The sequence below is a fragment of the Aotus nancymaae genome, unplaced genomic scaffold (genome assembly GCF_030222135.1).
Source record: "Aotus nancymaae isolate 86718 unplaced genomic scaffold, 86718_ANA_hifiasm-v0.15.2.pri h1tg000048l, whole genome shotgun sequence".
NCBI classification, from domain to species: domain Eukaryota; kingdom Metazoa; phylum Chordata; class Mammalia; order Primates; family Aotidae; genus Aotus; species Aotus nancymaae.
The window spans coordinates 12,688,776-12,708,336 of NW_026988462.1; the positions used below are offsets into that span (position 1 = coordinate 12,688,776).

Sequence of the window (19,561 nt, forward strand, 5' to 3'; positions counted from 1 at the left end):
AATAATAGTTGGGGTACTGTAACCACTTACTGGACAGCAGCAAAAATTTGGTTTAGATGGCCTATCATGTCAGGATGAAGCCCATACTCAAATTGAAGAAGATGTTGCAATACAGTTGACACAACATGCTTCACTGATTAAATTCAATTGTATAAAACCAGAGGACAAAAAACGTTGAAAGTACACCGATAAGCTTTGTTGCATGTAATATACAGCAAAAATACAGTCAAGAGAAGACTGTAATACAATAGAAACCACCTTTGAATGTACAGAATAATCATAGTTCATCATTAACAAAGCAAAAGAACACAACCCAGAAAAAGACAAAAATCCACCTTATCAGGAGACTGATGGAAAAAGAAGCCTATAGTTGCTCTTAAAGGCAACTTACGCATCAGAAACTGACATTACCTTGTATCTCTCATAAGACACCCTTAACAAAGTCAGCACCAACTCAGGAATGTAAATATTCCATGTTCTGGTGGAATTACAATTGTTTCTACCAAAAGTGAAGAGGGAGTATGTTCATCCAGTGTTGAAACATCAGAGTTTTCCACAGCAGAGAGTGCACAGATCAGTCCTGGTGAAGTGATTATGACATGAACTTCTTTACTATCCTTACAAAAAACCTGGTGTCTATAACTAAAGATTCGGAACTGCCCACCTGCAACAACTGTCCTGATCAAGTTACATGAAAAGTCAAAGGTTCATATTATATACCCCTGGGGCAGGAGCAGGTGTTGCTGTTGTCAGGGAAATCATGGAGAATAGGTATGGTCGAAAAGGAAACTTACTAAGGATAGAAACAGTAGTGTACACTGGCAAAGAAGGAAAAAAGCTCTAATAGGTATACAATCGCTAATGGGGTTGTAAGAAGAAACACTGGTACAGAAAAAGTTATCTGGTCTACCAGCATACAGGCCACCACTGTCCAACTGCTGTGATGGGGGTGCTCATCATGGTGTGGGATGGTATTCCTCTCCCAGTGGCTGACTGGCTGTACACAGAGCTCACCAAGAATCTAAAGTTATGCAACATGCATCCCGCTGACAGAAAATACACCCTCAATTAAAATCATACCTGTACATGTCAAGGAGTTGATCCAGAGATGTGTCAAGCTTCATTCTCCTTTGTCTGTTCATGGAGTATGTACTTCAATAGCAATAAGTTTGGTAGAAGCCCAAGCTCCAGAAGATTTAGAATTGATTCAAGCTCTCCCTTATACACATACTATGAAAGAATTACCAAAGGACTTAATCCAGAAAGACAATATATAAAAGCAGAATGAATCTGTGTGGGACATGAGGCCATGAAAAAAACCTTAAAGATAACATACAAAGTTTGGCTACACAATTAGCATTCCTCCTGTCACCTGCTGAGGAGAAATTGTCCCACCTTGATGAGTATTGGTCAGACAGTAAGCACATATTTTGGATGCAAATATTGGTTGGGTAGTCATGGCATGGCTCATGACCAGTTTTGATTCAGTGAGCCCTGCTACAGCTTCCCATTATGACTCCTCTGAGCTCACAAACCCTAGTCAATCAACTCACCTCTCCCTTGTCTTTTACCAGCACAGAAACCTGAATAAGCCCCAACGTGGTTCTGAACTAAACAAGAGTAAGTTTCAGGCTAAAGAAGTTAAGAATAAGAAAATGAAGTCCTCAGAGCAAAAAGACCAGGAAGCTAATGAAGGTCCTGAATGGTCCTCTAAGGAAATGATTTTAATCAAATTCCTTCTCATAAAACATTAAAATTAACCCATGACGATGTTGTTGTTATGTTTCCTTACACTCTCACACAGATTGTGGGGCCCTATACCCATTGGATCTGAAGGCATTTCTCACCCTCTTAATGTCCTTGCTAGTACAGTGAATTTTTTCAAGGTATTATTTAAAAAATCATGTGTTATTTACTGTATCTTTATCTCACACCTTTCAAGTCTGAGGTAAAAAAAAATGAGGTAGGTATTCTTAACTGTGACTATATTTTGACAACTGGTAGAAGCTGCTCATTTTAAGCAAAAATAAAAATTTTATTGTTTTAAATACAAAAAAAAGAATATAAAAGAAAATTCATTCTCAATTCAATAGATCTAGAAAAAGTAGTTCAAAAATTGATTTTGTTTATGATTTTTAAATATAATTAGTATTCTTAGTAGACTAGAACTAATATTAAACCTCCTTAATCTAGATAGACACATTTGTAAAACTATACCTACATGATACTCAATGACTACACATTAACTGTTCTATTAAGCTAATACAAGATTTTAAATGTCCACGTTCTCATTTCTCTTCCCTTAGGATATTTCAATACCTAGCCAACTGTGAAAAAAAGAATTAAGATGACCCCCAAAAAATGCAAGAAAAACCAACAAAAGACAACAATGTACCCTACCTCTCATTCAATTACAAGCAATTTGGAGCTGTTCATATTTCACATTTTTCCAGTTGAGTAGTTGTTCTTAGTATAATTTTTAGCTAACTCTTTGATCAAATTTTGTAGAAACACTCTGATTAATAGCAAACATACTAAGAAAACTGAAGAGCCCTTTCAGTTGAAACCATTCAGCTTTAAAGGGTTAGTTAGACAAAGCTTTCAGAAAGGTTTGCTATGGCTTTTAACTGTATTTGCTTCTACAATAAATGAATCTGTCATTGTATAGTTTTCTTGATTTGCTGTCATTATGAAGGGTTGATATAAGGCAAGTGTTTGCTTGAGGTACATTATTACTTCAATTTACAGAGAATTGATTCCTAACAACTCTGCTTCATTGAATAAAATCTTCGATCACAGAGGTTCAAGCTTAGGAACTTTAAAACATGGTCATTTCTGCTTCCTTGTCTTGAATAAGGTTTTGAAAGTAGTGTTTTAGGCCTCTTTGCTTTGTATTCTTTCCTACTTTTTTAATTAATCAAGATTTTTTCCTTTTATTTGTAGTTGACACGTGATAATTGTACATATTTAGGGGATACAAAGCATAATGATTAAATCAGGGTAGTTAGCATGTCCATCTCCTGGAATATTTATCATTTCTTTGTGTGGGCAGTTTTTGCAGATGGCTGCTTGTTTCAAAACAGTTAACTTTATTTTATTTTATTTTTTGATTATGCCATTTTTCAAAAACAAATCTAGATTTTTATCCATTTTGTTTGGTTTTTTATCAATAGTCTTTTAGTTGCAATATACAAAATTACAAAGGAAAATGCCATTATATTTAAAAGATGTTCAAAATTATGTAACTAGTTCTTCTTACAGGACACCTTGTGATGCTTAGTAAGCAAGTAGATTAGGTATCAATCAATCAGTTAAGTAATTTTGTAACCAGTTTTCTCTATAATACACAAAAGCAATCATCTATTGATCCTTCTATATTGGTTTTGATAACACTTGGTAAAACAGAAGCATAGAAAACAAAATAGTATTTTCCTAATTGTTATTTCTTAGTTACTCATCTTCTTTGATTATTTTTCCACATTTTGCTTTACCAATCTCCACTGCAATGTTCTATTCTGTTTCTTCCATTCAGCAGGTAGTGGAAACAGAAAGAAATGAAGCTTAGAGTTGGTAATTTGAGACTTTACAGCATCATCCATTAGCCACAATTCACTGAACAAATTGGACACTTTCACAGACTACTTAAGTAAATAAATAAAAGTTTATTTGGCTTGCTTGTACTTTTTCTACTTTTTCCGGCATTCACAATATATTACATAAAATAATCGTCCTAACTGCATATATTTTAATTTATAAAGATCATTCTAGGATTTTTCAAATGCCAGACTTTGTTAAGAATGGAGTTCTTAAGATAATTTAACAGAGAAGATAATTAAAATTTATGATTTTTAAGAAAAATAACTACAAGCATGCTGTGATTTGAGTAAATGTACATCATTTTCTTATTTTAACTTCTTTTTCTTATTCTTAACTTCTTTAGCCTGAAACTTACTCTTGTTTAGTTCAGAACCACGTTGGGGCTTATTCAGGTTTCTGTGCTGGTAAAAGACAAGGGAGAGGTGAGTTGATTGACTAGGGTTTGTGAGCTCAGAGGAGTCATAATGGGAAGCTGTAGCAGGGCTCACTGAATCAAAACTGGTCATGAGCCATGCCATGACTACCCAACCAATATTTGCATCCAAAATATGTGCTTACTGTCTGACCAATACTCATTAAACTCATCTTTAAATTTATCCCCAGGGCAGGAGGGGTAACACATGCCTGTAATCCCAGAACTTTTGGAGGCCAGATTGGGTGGATCACTGGAACCCAGGAGTTCGAGAACAGCCTGGACAGCATGGCAAAACTTCATCTCTACAAAAAATACAAACACATAGCTGACTGTAGTGGTGCACACCTATGGTTCCAGTTACTTGGGAGACTGAGGTAGAAGGATAGTCTGAGCCCTGGAAGTAGAGCCTGCAGTGAGCTGCACTTCAGCCTGGGCAACGAAGTGAGGCCTTGTCTCCAAAAAAAAAAAAAAAAAAAAGGAAAAGAAAGGAAAGAAGCTTAATTCTCATGTGGCTGTAATGAGAGATGGAGCCTTTACTTTAAGAAATGATTGCTTCACTTTGGGAGGCCGAGGCGGGTGGATCACGAGGTCAAGAGATCGAGACCATCCTGGTCGACATGGTGAAACCCCGTCTCTACTAATACAAAAAATTAGCTGGGCACGGTGGCGCGTGCCTGTAATCCCAGTTACTCAGGAGGCTGAGGCAGGAGAATTGCCTGAACCCAGGAGGCGGAGGTTGCGGTGAACCGAGATCGCGCCATTGCACTCCAGCCTGGGTATCAAGAGCGAAACTCCGTCTCAAAAAAAAAAAAAAAAAAAAAAAAAAAAGAAATGATTGCTTTATGAGAGCTATGCCTCCTGAATGGATTCATCCATGGATTAATGAGTAATCAAGGAAAGGGAACTGGTGGCTTTATAAGCAGCAGCAGAAAGACCTGAGCTACCATGTTAGAAAGCTCAACTCCCTTGCCATGCAATGATCTGCACTAACTCTCAGTGAGTTGCTGAGAGCCCCCACCAGCAACAAGACCATTTCCAGATGCAACCCATGGACTATGGTCTTCTCAAACATGCAGTCTCTGGACCTTGGACTTAGCCCCCATAACTGTAAGAAATAAAATTCTTTTCTTTATAAATTACCCAGTTTCAAATATTCTGTTATAAGCAACAGAAAACAGACTAATACAATGTGTATTTTGCATATGCAGCATAAAATGTATAGTTCACAGTAGAATAAACATTGCATTAGTTAACCCTGGCTTCTGGAAAACTTCAGGGCTGCTCCAAATGTATTTCTGAGTGATTTTATTTCTGCCAACCCCAGTGAAAGTTATGCTGTTCAGGACCTCAGCCTGGAACTGCCCTCTGGATTTGTATAGCTTTTAAAGTAATGCAATCAGTTGTCCCCTCAAACCAGTTCCTTTTGAAGGTATGTAGTAGATGCTGTCAAGGATGTAAATAGGTATTCTTCAATACCTTTTAATATTTTTCAGTATTTATTTCTTGGATGTCCATGTTTGTTGTTTCTTATAGATCTGGGGGCCATACATTTCAGAGGACTAATCTTGGCTATTAGACTTGCTTTGCCTGGACAACAGTGCCTGGGAGTTTATACCTATCTCACTGCTGGGCAGCATGGCAGAACAAGCAAAGATTTACTTTTATACCAGTGGAAACTCTGTTATCTTGCCTCCTGTATGGTCAAATGCTAAGATATAATTTCTATCCCAGAGCGTCCCTCCATGGTCAGGCCAATGCTGGACTTGGCCTGAAATTGCACCCTTGCTTGGGCTATCCCACTCTTCATCAGTTTATCTGAAAGCATTTCTATAATAAACCTCTTGCACATGAATCCTGGTCTAATGATCTACTGCTGCAGAACTTGACTTAAGATAGATGATAAAGAAGGCCAATAGTCATAGCCATATAAATCCCAACAGATTAAGTAAATTTTCCAAAATCACACCACCAGTGGATGCTAGGTCAGAAAGTTGGTCTTCTCTTTTAAATGCAGAATATTTTAAAGCACACAAACTGTAGCTTATATCATATGATCACATCTGGAATAGAATTTTATGTCTTCAAAATGTCTTCATAATCAATGTTTTCCTACAAAATTAGAGGTAATATAAGAGGTGATAATGATTTGAGCTAATATGTGCTATTAGGAGGAAAATAGAGAAGAATAAAATCTAAGGGTGATGAAGAGCACAGAGTATTGTAATAAACAGGGACATAAAGCTAAGCTTTTTGAGGAAGTGAGATTTGAGCAAAGGTTTGAAGGAGCAGAGGTATCAGGTAATATCAGGGCAAAGAATGTCTCAAAGAGAGAAAGCCAGAGAAAAATTTCAATGCCTGATGCTATCTAAGACTGGCACAATATCTGATGTGGGTGTAGCAGAATTAGTGATGAGAAAAGAAGGTCAGAAATAGAAGGTCATCTCAGATCATGTAGGACATATCAAACCACTGCTAAAATAAATTTTTACTGATTCTTAACATGCATGTGCATAATAAATTTTCCACTACATATTCCTAAGCCTGAAATTTGTGAGAGAATGCAAACTAGAATAAAGTTTGAAACAGATGAAAGAATAAGAACTTCTTCACAGAAAATTGAGTAAAATTAGCCTAATAGTAAACTTCTGACTTTTGCTATCTGTGACTCAACTCTACCATGCGGATTCAAAATAATGGACTTGATGGGTAATCATGGTTCCTAAGAAATCACAAATTGCATTGGAGTAGCACAGAGCTCCACAACAAACCAATCCTGAAATGGCAAGGAACAGATTTGTTTCAAGTAATCTATTACTTTTCTTTTTCCTCACTGTAGCTTTTTTCCCCATTCTTCTTCACTGTGGCTTTTGCCATTTAAAGTTCTACTTCTGGCCTGGGCAACAATAGTGAGCCACTGTGTCTAAAAAAATTAAAATAAAAATTTTTCACTTGCCTTTGGTTAAGATGGTCTTCCGCATATACACCACTATCAGAGTAACTCTTCAATGCATTGAACTGATTGTAAGTTACATTCACAGTTAGTCTGAAGGCCCTGACCCATAGAGACTAATTTCTCTACGTTGGATCAAATCTCCTCTTTCATGGTAGAAACACTGTTTAATACAAGCAATGCCACAGAATTTTTTACAATTTTATTTTATCCTAGTTGGAAAGATTTGTCTTCTAGTAGGAGATAGAAGTCACTGAAAAGATTAACTGTAAAATGATTTTGTCTTTGGTTCAAAAATATTCTGCCTGTTATGTAAAAATAGACACAACAGGGGCAAAGATAGAAGCAGAGACAGGCTAGGTTATAGAAGTAAACAAAGTGCAGTGGATGCTGTTGGCAGTGCTCTGATCCTACTCATTCACAGGGCTTATTGGCTGCTGATGACTCATCTGAATGCCCTCTCTAGGAATTGACTTTAGCTGACAGCTACTGCTCAGTCCCAGATAATTTGCCTTTCTTAGGAGCAAGGCATATCCACTAACTGATGGATGGTGCTGTGTGGGGAGGAGATCTCTGAAGAGCAATTCCAGCCCAAAGCTCTGTGAAATTGGCTGAGGCCAACATTGCAAATACATTCCAGTTCATCTCCTCCCTTGCCCAATTCTGCTTCCTAAGATTTCCCTCCATAAATGTTGCTCCCAGGAACACTTCTCTCAAAATTTCCTGAAGATAATCGCAGTATCTGAATGTGTTTCCTGTAGAATGCCACCTAAAAGGACTCGCAAATAGGGTGCAAAGTATAGAGAAATACACGAGTCAAAAACTCAATTTTCAGCCAAAAGAAAATTGAATTGAATTCATCCCATATAAGGTAAGTTGGAGGTAGAAGAGGTTTGAGAAAAAGACCAGAAGTTAAATTTAGGACATAAAATATTTGAGATATCTATTAAACACTCAAGGGAAATGCCAAGTAGGCAATGGATTATATAAATCTCGATTTGAAATAGATTAGGATAGAGAAAGAAATTTGGCAACTGTCAGCATATCAATAATTTTAAAGTTATTTTCTTGCATGGGAGAGAATATAGTCTGTTTGATTTTTAAATCATAGAAGGATACAGTCTCAGCTTTTGGATTTTATTGAAACATTTAAATCAAATATATGTGTCCTTTTTGGGATGTAGTTAAAAATTCTGCTCTACAGATGTAGAGTTCTACATATAGAATGCAAACTTATTAATAGTATTATTTATGATGTATGTCTATTATAAATACATGGATACTGATATGGTTTGGCCATGTCCTCACCCAAATCTAATCTTAAATTGTAGTTCCCATAACCTCTTTGTGTTCTGGGAGACACAGTTGGATGTAATTGAATAATGGGTGTGGTTATCCCCATACTCTTCTCGTGACAGTGAGTGAGTCTTCAGGAGATCCAATTTTTTTTCTTTTGAGATGGAGTGTCACTCTATCACCAGACGGGAGTGCAGTAGCACCATCTTGGCTCACTGCAACCTCCATCTCCCAGGTTCAAGCAACTCTCTTGCCTCAGCCTCCCACGTAGCTTGGACTACAAGTATGCCCCACCACACTCAGCTAATTTTTGTATCTTTATTAGAGACAGGGTTTCACCATTTTGGCCAGGATGGTCTTGATCTATGGACCTTGGTCTGCCTGCCTTGGTCTCCCAAAATGCTGGGGTTACAGGTGTGTGCTACCACACCTGCCCCAATCTGATAGTTTTATAAGCTGCTTTCCTCCTTTGCACAGCATTTCTTTCTCCTGCCACCTTGTGAAGAAGGATGTGTTTGCTTCCTCTTCTACCGTGATTGTAAGTTTCCTGAGGCCTTCCCAGCCAGGTGGAACTGTAAGTCAAATAAACCTGTTTTCTTTATAAATTACCCAATCTTGGGTATTTCTTCACAGTAATGTGAGAATGGACTAATGCAGATATATGCATATGCTCATATATTGTATATATATGCATGCATAATTAATGCAATTATTATACACAGCAACTCTGTGCATTATTTTAATTAATATTATATAATCCTTAGGAATGTTGCTAATTTCTTAATCTTGATTTATTTATTTTTGAGAGAGGGTTGTTAAATGCCCTTATTGTTTTCTCTGTTTCTCTCTACAACTCTCTCAATTGTACTTATATATATTTTGCGAATGAGTTGTTAGAGGAGTACATTTTATGATGAGTAAAAGAAAAAAACATTTTACTAGAGCATAATAATTTATTTTGTTTCTTATAAGGTTTGTTTAAAATTTTATTTTGTCAAAAATAAACCACAACTGAGTTTTAAATTATATTTACCTAATCTGTTTTTCCCCTTCTGTTTGAAAATTTCCATTCTTTTTGTTGTGTATCTTTTGAAAATATTATAATTGAATCCTGTCTTCCTAAAATTTAATTTGCAAATGTATACTATTTAAATATATATAAAGTATTTGTTCATTTTTTCTAAGAATTCTGCTTCAGTTGGTATAAGATGAATAGTTATTATTTCTTCAGAGTGTTCTGTATTTCTTAGATGACTGGTTTTTGGCATATGTTGTACAAGGTTCCCTGACAATATTTACTACTCAATCTGGTAATCTTCCATGGAAGTGGCTAAAGGCCAGCCCTGTAGCCAGAATCTTCGGGAGGGGAACCAAAAAATCACAGAAGCATTGTATACCATTCACAATTTGTAGTTCCTCACCAGGCAATTGCTTGCCACTTTTTCCCTAATATAACTATTGGGAAAAATTAGCATTGCCAAAACATGCTTCCTCAGCTTTGAATGGGAACTTTGAATGGGAGAAATTGAGCAAAAATGTTCAAGGGCAGATCAACTGGTTCACAACCACCATTTTTTATAGATTCCTTAACTCAATGGACACTTATGCTGTATTGGGTTCATCCCTCCCCATTATTAGAACATGAACTATGGCAGAAAATTTCTGTGTGAAACACTAAAGTGAAAGATAGGAATAAGGTGAAGTTAAATGATTCCTTTCAACCTATCATCTTGCTGACACCTTCACCTTTATCCCCATCCTGGTCACCAGTTTGAGACGGCAGTGAGTCTACGCAAGAGTTTCACAAAAGTTTTTGTTTGTTTCTGGCTTATTCCTGAAAAATATGTATCCCTATTTTATAGTTTCTCTTGGACTAGTTTAAGGGAAGTTAGCATGATTATAGTTTGCCATCACTACAGGACAGGTAGGAGAATCATTTTATTCTTTAGTTGATTCCTTAATCTCTACCCATCTCTTATTTTGAAAATTCATCTTCCGTAGTACAATTTCAACCTTCTCTCATGAACTCATACATAACATTGCCTTTGCATTTCTTGTATTTTAAATATCTCAAGGAATTTAAAAATAGAGGTAAGAATTAAATATTCTGAATAAAAAATGTTATAATGATAATAGGCATTCCTTTTATTCAGTAACCCAAATAATATTATTTTGTTATATTATAATGCACTTAGAATTGTGAATAATTGACATAAACTGTAAACTAGAAACATGAAACACTCTTTGCCCTTGAGAAATATATAATGAATATTATAGAACAAATGTAATATGTCAGAGAATTATAACATATGGTTATATAATTAGTAATATCCTTCCTATCTTAGTATGGGCTGCTATAACACAAATACATAGACTGGGTAATTTAAATAACATTTATTTCTCACATTTCTAGAGTCTGGGAAGTACAAGATCAAGGAACTGGCAATGTCTGGTGAGGATGCTCTTCCTAGTTTTCAGAATTGTCTTCTCCTTGTATCCTGACACTATAGCAGGGGAGTAAGAGAGGAGAAGCACTGTCCTGTGGTGTTTTTCCTTATAAAGGCACAAATCCCATCATGAGGGATCCATATTCATGACCTAATCACTTCCCAAATGTCCCGTGTTTAAATACCACCACAATTGCTATTAGCCTTCCAATATATGAATGTTGGGGGAACACAAATATATAATCCATATCACTTCCTATAAAATATTGCAATTCATCTGTACACATGCTGATATGGTTTGGCCATGACTCTACCCAAATCTCATCTTGAATTGTAGCTCTCAGAACGCCAGTGTCTTGGGAAGGACCCAGGGGGAGGTAATTGAATCATGAGGGTGGGTCTTTCCCATGCTGTTCTCTTATTCTTAGTGAATATGTCTCATGAGATCTGATGGTTTCATGTATGAGAGTTCCTCTGCACAAGCTTTCTTGTTTGCCACCCAGTAAGATGTCCCCTTGCTTTCCCTTTGTCTTCTGCCATAATTGTGAGGCCTCCCCAGCCTTGTGGAACTGTGAGTTCATTAAACCTCTTTCCTTTATAAATTACGCAGTCTCGGGTATGTCTTTATTTGTAGTGTGAGAACAGACTAATACATGTGCCTACTATTTTCTGCCAGACTAGTGAAAGACAGACATGTGCAAGTATTATACCTTAGTTTTTAAAATACACATTTCTTAAATAAAAGTTGTTAAATAAGTGTTCACTAAAAAAGGAAAATTACAGAATTTTAACTAATGAAAATATCAGCATAGACTGAAGTAGAGAAGGAAGATTATGAAACTGTCAACTGGGACTGTTCTTGAAAGTTTGAAGGTTTGCTCAGGCAAAAAAGTTGACAAAGGTTAATATATAATAATAAATATTTGACATAATTGATGCATGACAATTAATAGGTAAAGGACAGTGGCAAGAGTAAACCAGTGCAATTTTGAAGGAGTTATTGGAAATGAGGTTTAATTAAAAAGTACATGTCATTCTATAGGGACTTTAGAAGATTTCTAATAATATGTGGCATCTATTTTCCAGACAATGTGCTAAATGATTTTCTAAAATATTCTTCACAATTCAGTCTAAGATTCTTTAACTTCATACATCAGATGAAGAAACTAAGGCTCAGAAAAAAAAAATAGAAAGAAAAAAAATAAAAGAGCTAAAATTAAAGTAAACCTGAACTTCATATATCAGAGGAAGAAATTGTGAATGACAGAGAATCAGGATCTTAAGATCACACAAAAACATTTTGTAGAGTTGTAAGAGTGCTTTTGTTCCATGAATATCCAATTTCTCTGTTGGAAAGTAAATTGGAACTTTGGTCTAGATCCGAGAAAAAATAATGATTCATTTTTTTTTTGTTAATGGAAGCATGATTATAACAGGGGCTGAAAAGCATTAAATAATGACATTTAAGATAATGAAAGTACTTACTACCCTGTCAGGCCCTGAGCTAAGCATATTGCATTCATTGTCAAAAAATACTTTGAGCAAGTCATTATTATACCAGTCTTAGAGGTAAAGGCAAGTATTTATGGAGATTGTGTAAATTAAAAGCTGCATATTTAGTAGGTAGTGAAAAATGTAGGCCTATCTTAAAGTGCATGCTTTGCCACCAAAAGTTTAAAAAATTTAACCTATTAACACTATTTAATAAGATTGCTATGGTGTGAGCTTCTCAAAATACTCTGAAGGACTTTGAGGCTTAATATTGGAGATTAATGAGACAGTTGAGGCACTTGGAACTAAAACTATTCTGAACCTAATCTAGTCATTCTTTGATGATTCAGAATGCATTTTGGGAGCTTCATTATCAACACAAATTATTATTATACTAGTGATTCAAAATGTTGGATAAGAATATTCAACAAGGTCACATAACATGGGAATGATTCAGTTCACGAATAGCTAATTTTATTAGAATATATAGTTACATCCAATTCCAAAACGTCCTTTATGGAGTAAAGAATATCCATTTTTACCCTACCTTAAAAGAAGAATAGATTAAAAATCTTGCCCAAAGTGGTGTAAAAAAGTTATAGAACCGAAGGTAAAATAAAGAAAACTAATTTTAGTGTTATTCATTAATTACCAAAATATACTGACCAGAATAATTGTCCTACAGGGTGGTGATGATTATCCAGCTCGAACAGGTGGGAATTTGTTGGTGGGGGTAGTGGTGGGGAGAGGATCTTTTATGAGTAAATTAGTTTCAATTTTGCATATGAAAAAGGTATCTGAATCATAATTGAGTATAATATTCAGGTTTACATCTAATGTACATTTTCGCTAAGACTTGTGATGGCCATTTAGTATTGCAAAACTTCCCACATAATACATACATATATAGATGCTCCAAATTTCCATAAATTTTGAAAAGACTATCTTGTAATCAGTGCATTGTTGCTATTGTCCTGCAATTATTCTATTTTCAATTGCTAAGATTCTTGAAAATGACTGGTAATTTATCTCCATCATCATCTTCTCAATTTCTGTTGGATTGTCTTTAACACTCAGTGAATGAGGGTATTTATTTGCATCAATAGAATATTGGCTCCATTGCATTCCCATGTTCTCGCTGTTCAACTATGAATTATTTGTATCTCCATTGCGAAAATAGATGTATTAATAACCTTAAAGAAAATCTTGTGGCATTCCTTTTCACCGTTTTGGAACTCTTTGTGAACGTGTGCTGCTGAAATTATTCACAAAGGTGTTAAATGACTGGCTTATTTTTCAACAAATAGAACATATTAATAAAAATCTTGAAATAAAAGTTTATCTATTCCAGCAATACGTTGCATGAGAAACTATGAGAACCTTTGCAGTAGCAACTACCATAAAAATGTTGAGTAAACTAAATGAAACAAATGCTTGTAGCTGAGCACCCAATTAGGTACAGGATTAACCACAGGACACAAATGAAGAGGAAACTGAAAATGAGACTATGGATGGTCCAAACAGTTTAGTGGTTGAGACTGAGAAAGAAGGGGGCTACTGTGCTTAGAATTCAGGATTTAAATGTCACTCTGGCACATAAGAAAAGGCTTTCAATTTAACCAAAGCAGAGCTGAAAAACAGTAAAATTAATGTCTCAAGAAAGTATGACAATCATAATGTAGAGCATACACACAAAAGAATCTAGACAGCAAGGAAAATAACCTAAAACAAATGTTTTCTATCTTCTGGATTCTGGACAAAATAAAAAAATAATATTTACACTTTACAATCTATTATCAAAGAATTGGCCTAAGATTTATAGTTAGGATTTAAGCTTTCTTCCTGAAACCTCCAATATAATACAAAACTTTCACCAGGTAATGGCTTTCAGAAGAATGAGATTCAAATGATTTTATTGTAAAAGCATTTGCAAGATCACTATGAAAAGAAAATAATTAAGATATTAAGGTAATATTAAATAAAGTGTCAGAATTTAACATGCCTATGCATAAAAAGCATCTACTAATACAGTGTAAAGATGTAAATCCTCTTCAAATTAAGCTAAAAGCAATATGTAATAAGTTGCAATCAAAATAGTTTTCATGGTAGGTTTTGATGGTTTTCAAATAGAAATGAATGAACACAAGATTAAATACAGCCAAAATTTCTTAAAGAAGGAAGAGGTGAGAGGAATTTTCTCTATGATATATTCATTCTTATAATCAGAGTCCTCATAGTGGTGCCAGTGAAGATAAATCTATTAGTAAAATAGAGTTTATAGTAGAGAAACAGACTTATATCTGTATGGAAATTAGATATAATGAAGAGCTGTCTTTGCAATTTTCTATTTTCTTTTTTAAGAGACAAGGTCTCATGCTGTCACCCAGGCTGGAGTGCAGTGACATCACCTCACCTCACTGCAACCTCTGCCTCCCAGACTCAAGTGATCCTACCACCTCAGTCTCCCAAGTAGCTGAGACCACAGGCCACCTAGTCTGGCCAATTTTTGTATTTTTTTGTAAACAGGGTCTCCCTCTGTTGCCCAGGCCGGTTGTGGCCTCCCATAGTGTTGGAATTACAAGTGTGAGCCACTGTGCATGGACCTTTAAATTTTAGAAGAAAGCCATGATTCCTCGAACAATGTAATGAAAAGAAAACTGGTTATGAATAGGAGAAAGAGAAGTATAGATTTCTACAATATACTAAATTCAAAAATAGATTTCTTATGCATTAAAGACTAAAGGTAGAAGAAAATGTATGTGTATGTGATTATCTATATGGCATTGATATATGAAATAATTTTTATATAAAGCAAAAAATAGAAAAATAAAAAATATTTCTAAAATTTGCTTTAATGATATTCTTCTGTGTATCCAAATATTTTATACATAAATTAAAATGTAAACAACAGATGGTAAGATGTTTACAATGCGTATAATTGAGGAATATTCATAGCTAAAATATATAAATAAGTTTGATTTTAACATTTTCTTTTTAAAAATTATTTATTTTTGTCTTTTTTTCTTTATTATTCTTTAAGCTCTGGGGTACATGTGCAGATTGTGCAGTTTTGTTACGTACTTAACACATGCCATGGTGGTAGTGAGCTGCATCCATTGACCCGTCATCTACATTAGGTATTTCTGCTAATACTATCCCTCCCCAATTCCCCCACCCCGTGCTATTCGTCTCCCAGCCCCGCAACTCCCAGGCCCTGGTGTATGATGTTCCCCTCCCTGTGTCCGTATGTTCTCATTGTTCAACACCCACTTATGAGTGAGAACATGTGGTGTTTTGTGTTCTGTTCTTGTGTCAGTTTGCTGAGAATGATGGTTTCCAGTTTCATCCATGTCCCTGCAAAGGACATGAACTCATCCGTTTTTATGGCTGCATAGTATTCCATGGTGTATATGTGCCACATTTTCTTTATCCCAATACAGGAGCACCCAGATATATAAAGCAAGTTCTTGATGACTTTCAAAGGGACTTAGACTCCCACACAATAATAGTGGGAGATTTTAACATCCCACTGTCAATACTAGACAGATCAACAAGACAGACAATTAACAAAGATATCCAGGACTTGAACTCAGATCTGGACCAAGTGGAACTAATAGATATCTACAGAACTCTCCACCCCAAAACCACAGAATATACGTTCTTCTCAGCACCACATTACACTTATTCTAAAATTGACCACATAATTGGAAGTAAAACATTCTTCAGCAAATGCAAAAGAATGGAAATCATAAAAACTATGTATTTATATTGTAGATTAAGGGGTACTTGTGCAGATTTGTTACAGGGGCATATTGCATAATGGAAGGGTTTGGGTTTCTAGTGAACCCTTCACACAAATAGTGAACATAGTACTCAGTAATAAGTAATTTTTCAGTCCTCACCCCCACTCCACTCTCCCCACTTTTGGAGTCCCTGGAGTCTATTGTTTCCATCATTATGTCCATGTGTACTCATTAATAGCTTTTTCTTATAAGCAAGAACAATCAGTATTTGATTGTCTGTTTCTGAGTTATTTCACTTAGGATATTGGCTTTCAGATGCATCCATGTTGCTACAAAGGACATGATTTTATTCAAGATATACAAAGAAGTTTTAAAAATAAAAAGCATATGCATAATCTGCTTTTTAAAAACTGGTGAAAGATATGGACATGCAATTTATAGAGGAGGAGACCTGAATGGTCAGTAAAGATAAGAAAAGTGCTAAGCTGAATAGAAACTGGAGAAATTAAGGCCACAATGAGGTACATTTTCAAACATATTATACTGGCAAATTTTAAATAGTCTGACAATACTTAGTATTGGTGATGATGTAGACCAAAGAGAACTCACATAATTCTGTTGTTAGGAGTAGAAGCTGATACAACCACTTAAAGAATAAATCTGCAATATCTGATATAATACATTTTCAAATTCATGGGAAGCAAATCTGAAGGGTGCTGGAGGCTGGATTAGTTCCCCCTTTTGATATCTCAGTGGAGGGCCCATTCAACTGGAAATGGCTAACCTGCACAGAAACAGCAAAGCTTTGGATAATGCCAGCATTCCTGGCAGGTGAGGCTTTTCCTCTTGGTTCTCTGAATTTTTTTATTCTATAGTGCAGTTCCTGTACATGGATACCCCTTGATATTCCCTTGTTACTCAGAGGAAATAGTTTCTTACCACCTTTAGGCAAATCTAATGATCTAACTGATGTGGCAGAAACCTGAATTATCAGAGTTTTCACAGTTTTTCTAATGACTTGCCCAGACATTTCTCCACAGGACATCTAGAGAACCTGCTATTTCCTGCTTACCAGGTCTAATTAACTTGATGCTATCAATATATTAGACCAGTGTAAAGTTTTCTGGAATGTGTGAACAATCAAGGCCTTTATGCAATGTGTAAATTGTAGTGGAGAACAGGAGAATTAAGGCATTTGTACTGATGCCCTGATGGGAAATAGAAATATTGCAGTCATCATATCGATAACCAGAAATCAAGTGCCAGAGTTGGTGTTAATCTCTTTCAGAAAACATTTAAATTCTTCCACAGCAGATATGATTGATGTTACCACTAGGTTAAGGTTATGTTAATTTACTATCATCTGCCATTATCCATGCAGAGTTTGTGGGGCACGTAAGGCAGCAATCCTGCAACTATTAAGTCTTTGGATATGTTACAACTCTTTATTATTCTACTTAGGGTATGGCTATGGCTTCTGATTAACTTGGCCAGGGGAAGTGGCCAATGGTTTGAAAGTACTTCCACTTGGTCTTCGTTATGATAGTTTTCATTCCATAGAGTTGAAAAACCAATATAAGGTTTCTGCAAGCTGATATGTACAGTCATGCATCAGTTAACAAAGGGAATATATTCTGAGAAATGCATCATTAAGTGACTTTGTTATGTGGACATCATAGAGTATACTTACACGAACCTAAGTGGTATAGCTGACTACACACCTGGGCTATGCAGTATAGCATGTTGCTTCTGTGCTGAAAATCTGAACTTTAATACCATGGAAAATACACGTGTATTTAAACATAGAAAAGGTACAGCAAAGATATAATTGTGTAGTATTATAGGACTGCCATCCATTGTTGACTGAAATGTAATTATGATTGTATATTTATCCTGAGTATTCAGTTTAAGCAAGGAGAAACGACAGCACAGTGATACTCCAAACTCGTTTGTCATGAGAGGGGCTTGGACCAGGACTTCATTCATTACCTTGCCTCCATATGACCCCTCTCTAAAAGGGTATTATAATGACATTTGAGATCCCTAGTATCAGTGCCAGATAAGATCCTCTCACCAACATTTTTTCAAATATCTATTAGTTACATTTCTCCTGGTACATAATTACTTTGGTAAATTGCCGTAGGTTCCATTGGAAAGGGTTCATGAATATCTACTATAAAAACAACGTTGGCATTGCAGGATCTTTCCTCAAGATCAAGTCTCCCTTTTAATGGATGATCTTATTGTCTAGGAATTACACTAGGTATAGAAACTGGGAAAGGAATCATGACATTTTTTATAGCTGCCATCATGATTCTTCTCCTGAACAACTCTTTGTCTATTTGACATCTTTAATCCCAGACAATATCTTTATTGGCTGCTTATCTGGCCCCTAGGAACACCATAGTTTATTAGCCACTGCTACAGATCCCTATAGGTAAGGTCCGTGATTGCCGTTTCAGACTTCCTACACATACTGGAATTAAACCCAACTTGTTTCTGACAAGGTGAGATGCTATCACCTGTCCCCTGCTTTACCAGAATATTATCATTCACATTTATACCAGTAAGCATGGGTTCAGAGCTTTATCTGTCATAATACATTCTGAACTATGGTGGACTGCCACCACCAACCTTTCCCAGTACTCACTAGCATATTTCTCATTTTCTTTGTAAAGGGAGTCTACTGGGCCTTTTCTCTGGCCTTACACACTATATCTCTGTGCCTCTGACCTCTGTCTTAATACTCTGCCAAGGCTGTTCTAGCAGGTCCATTCATTTACTGTAAGCCTTTCGATCTTCAGGATTCAAATTTCCATTTCTGGCATCCTTACCAGGAAATTAAATCCTGAGTCATAAAAGAGTCTCTTTCCATATAAATTCAGTCTCCTTAATGCAGCCTTTTATTTTCATACCCCTACTCTAATGTGTTTAAGAAGCGCTCGCTTGCATATCATCCTGGTTACTTCTGGTAAATATCAGCAAAGTTCTGCAGGCCCTTTGGTGAATCATCTATTTCTTTTAATTTCTTTGTTTTGGCCATTTCTAGTCAACCTTAGTTACTGATCCAGAAGCAATAAGAACAGGTGATGGGTACAACTTGAAGACAGAAAACATCAACATCTATGGATGGCATCCACCTCAGGAATGGTCTTTGCATCATCTCCAGACTTTGGAAACTACTCTACTCAAGAAAGTTAAGGGATTGCTTTTATCACCCTAAGCATTTACATAAATATGTGGATTGCAGGTTTATAAGTACATCTAATCAAAAGTCTGTATACCTTGTCTCAGACTCCCACTATTTTCTCATGTTTCTTATCAGAGTACTGATTTTGCCAATCTTATGGTAACATTGAGTCTGTTTTCAGCATACACAGGGGAAGACGGCTTTTTAAAACAACGTGATTTAAGGTCTGGTTTTCATGGCAAAGTCTGAATTCATAATTGGCTGACCTAAAACTATCCTTTTCTTTTTCAAGACTTCTATGAGAGTAACCAAAAGCTAAGCAATTTCAGTCTTTCTAATTACCATTGCTCTGTATATTTCAAGTCCTAGAGATGTTGTACAAGCTAGTACTTCCATTTCAACTATGTCTAATCTAATTAACTGCAGGTGAGA

The 19,561-nt window shown here is 35.8% G+C and overlaps 1 pseudogene; it reads left to right on the forward strand.

Annotated features, from left to right (window-relative positions):
* Positions 1-760: 760 nt before the first annotated feature.
* On the forward strand, positions 761-1,834 carry LOC105712343 (methylcytosine dioxygenase TET1-like; annotated as a pseudogene).
* Positions 1,835-19,561: the final 17,727 nt, after the last annotated feature.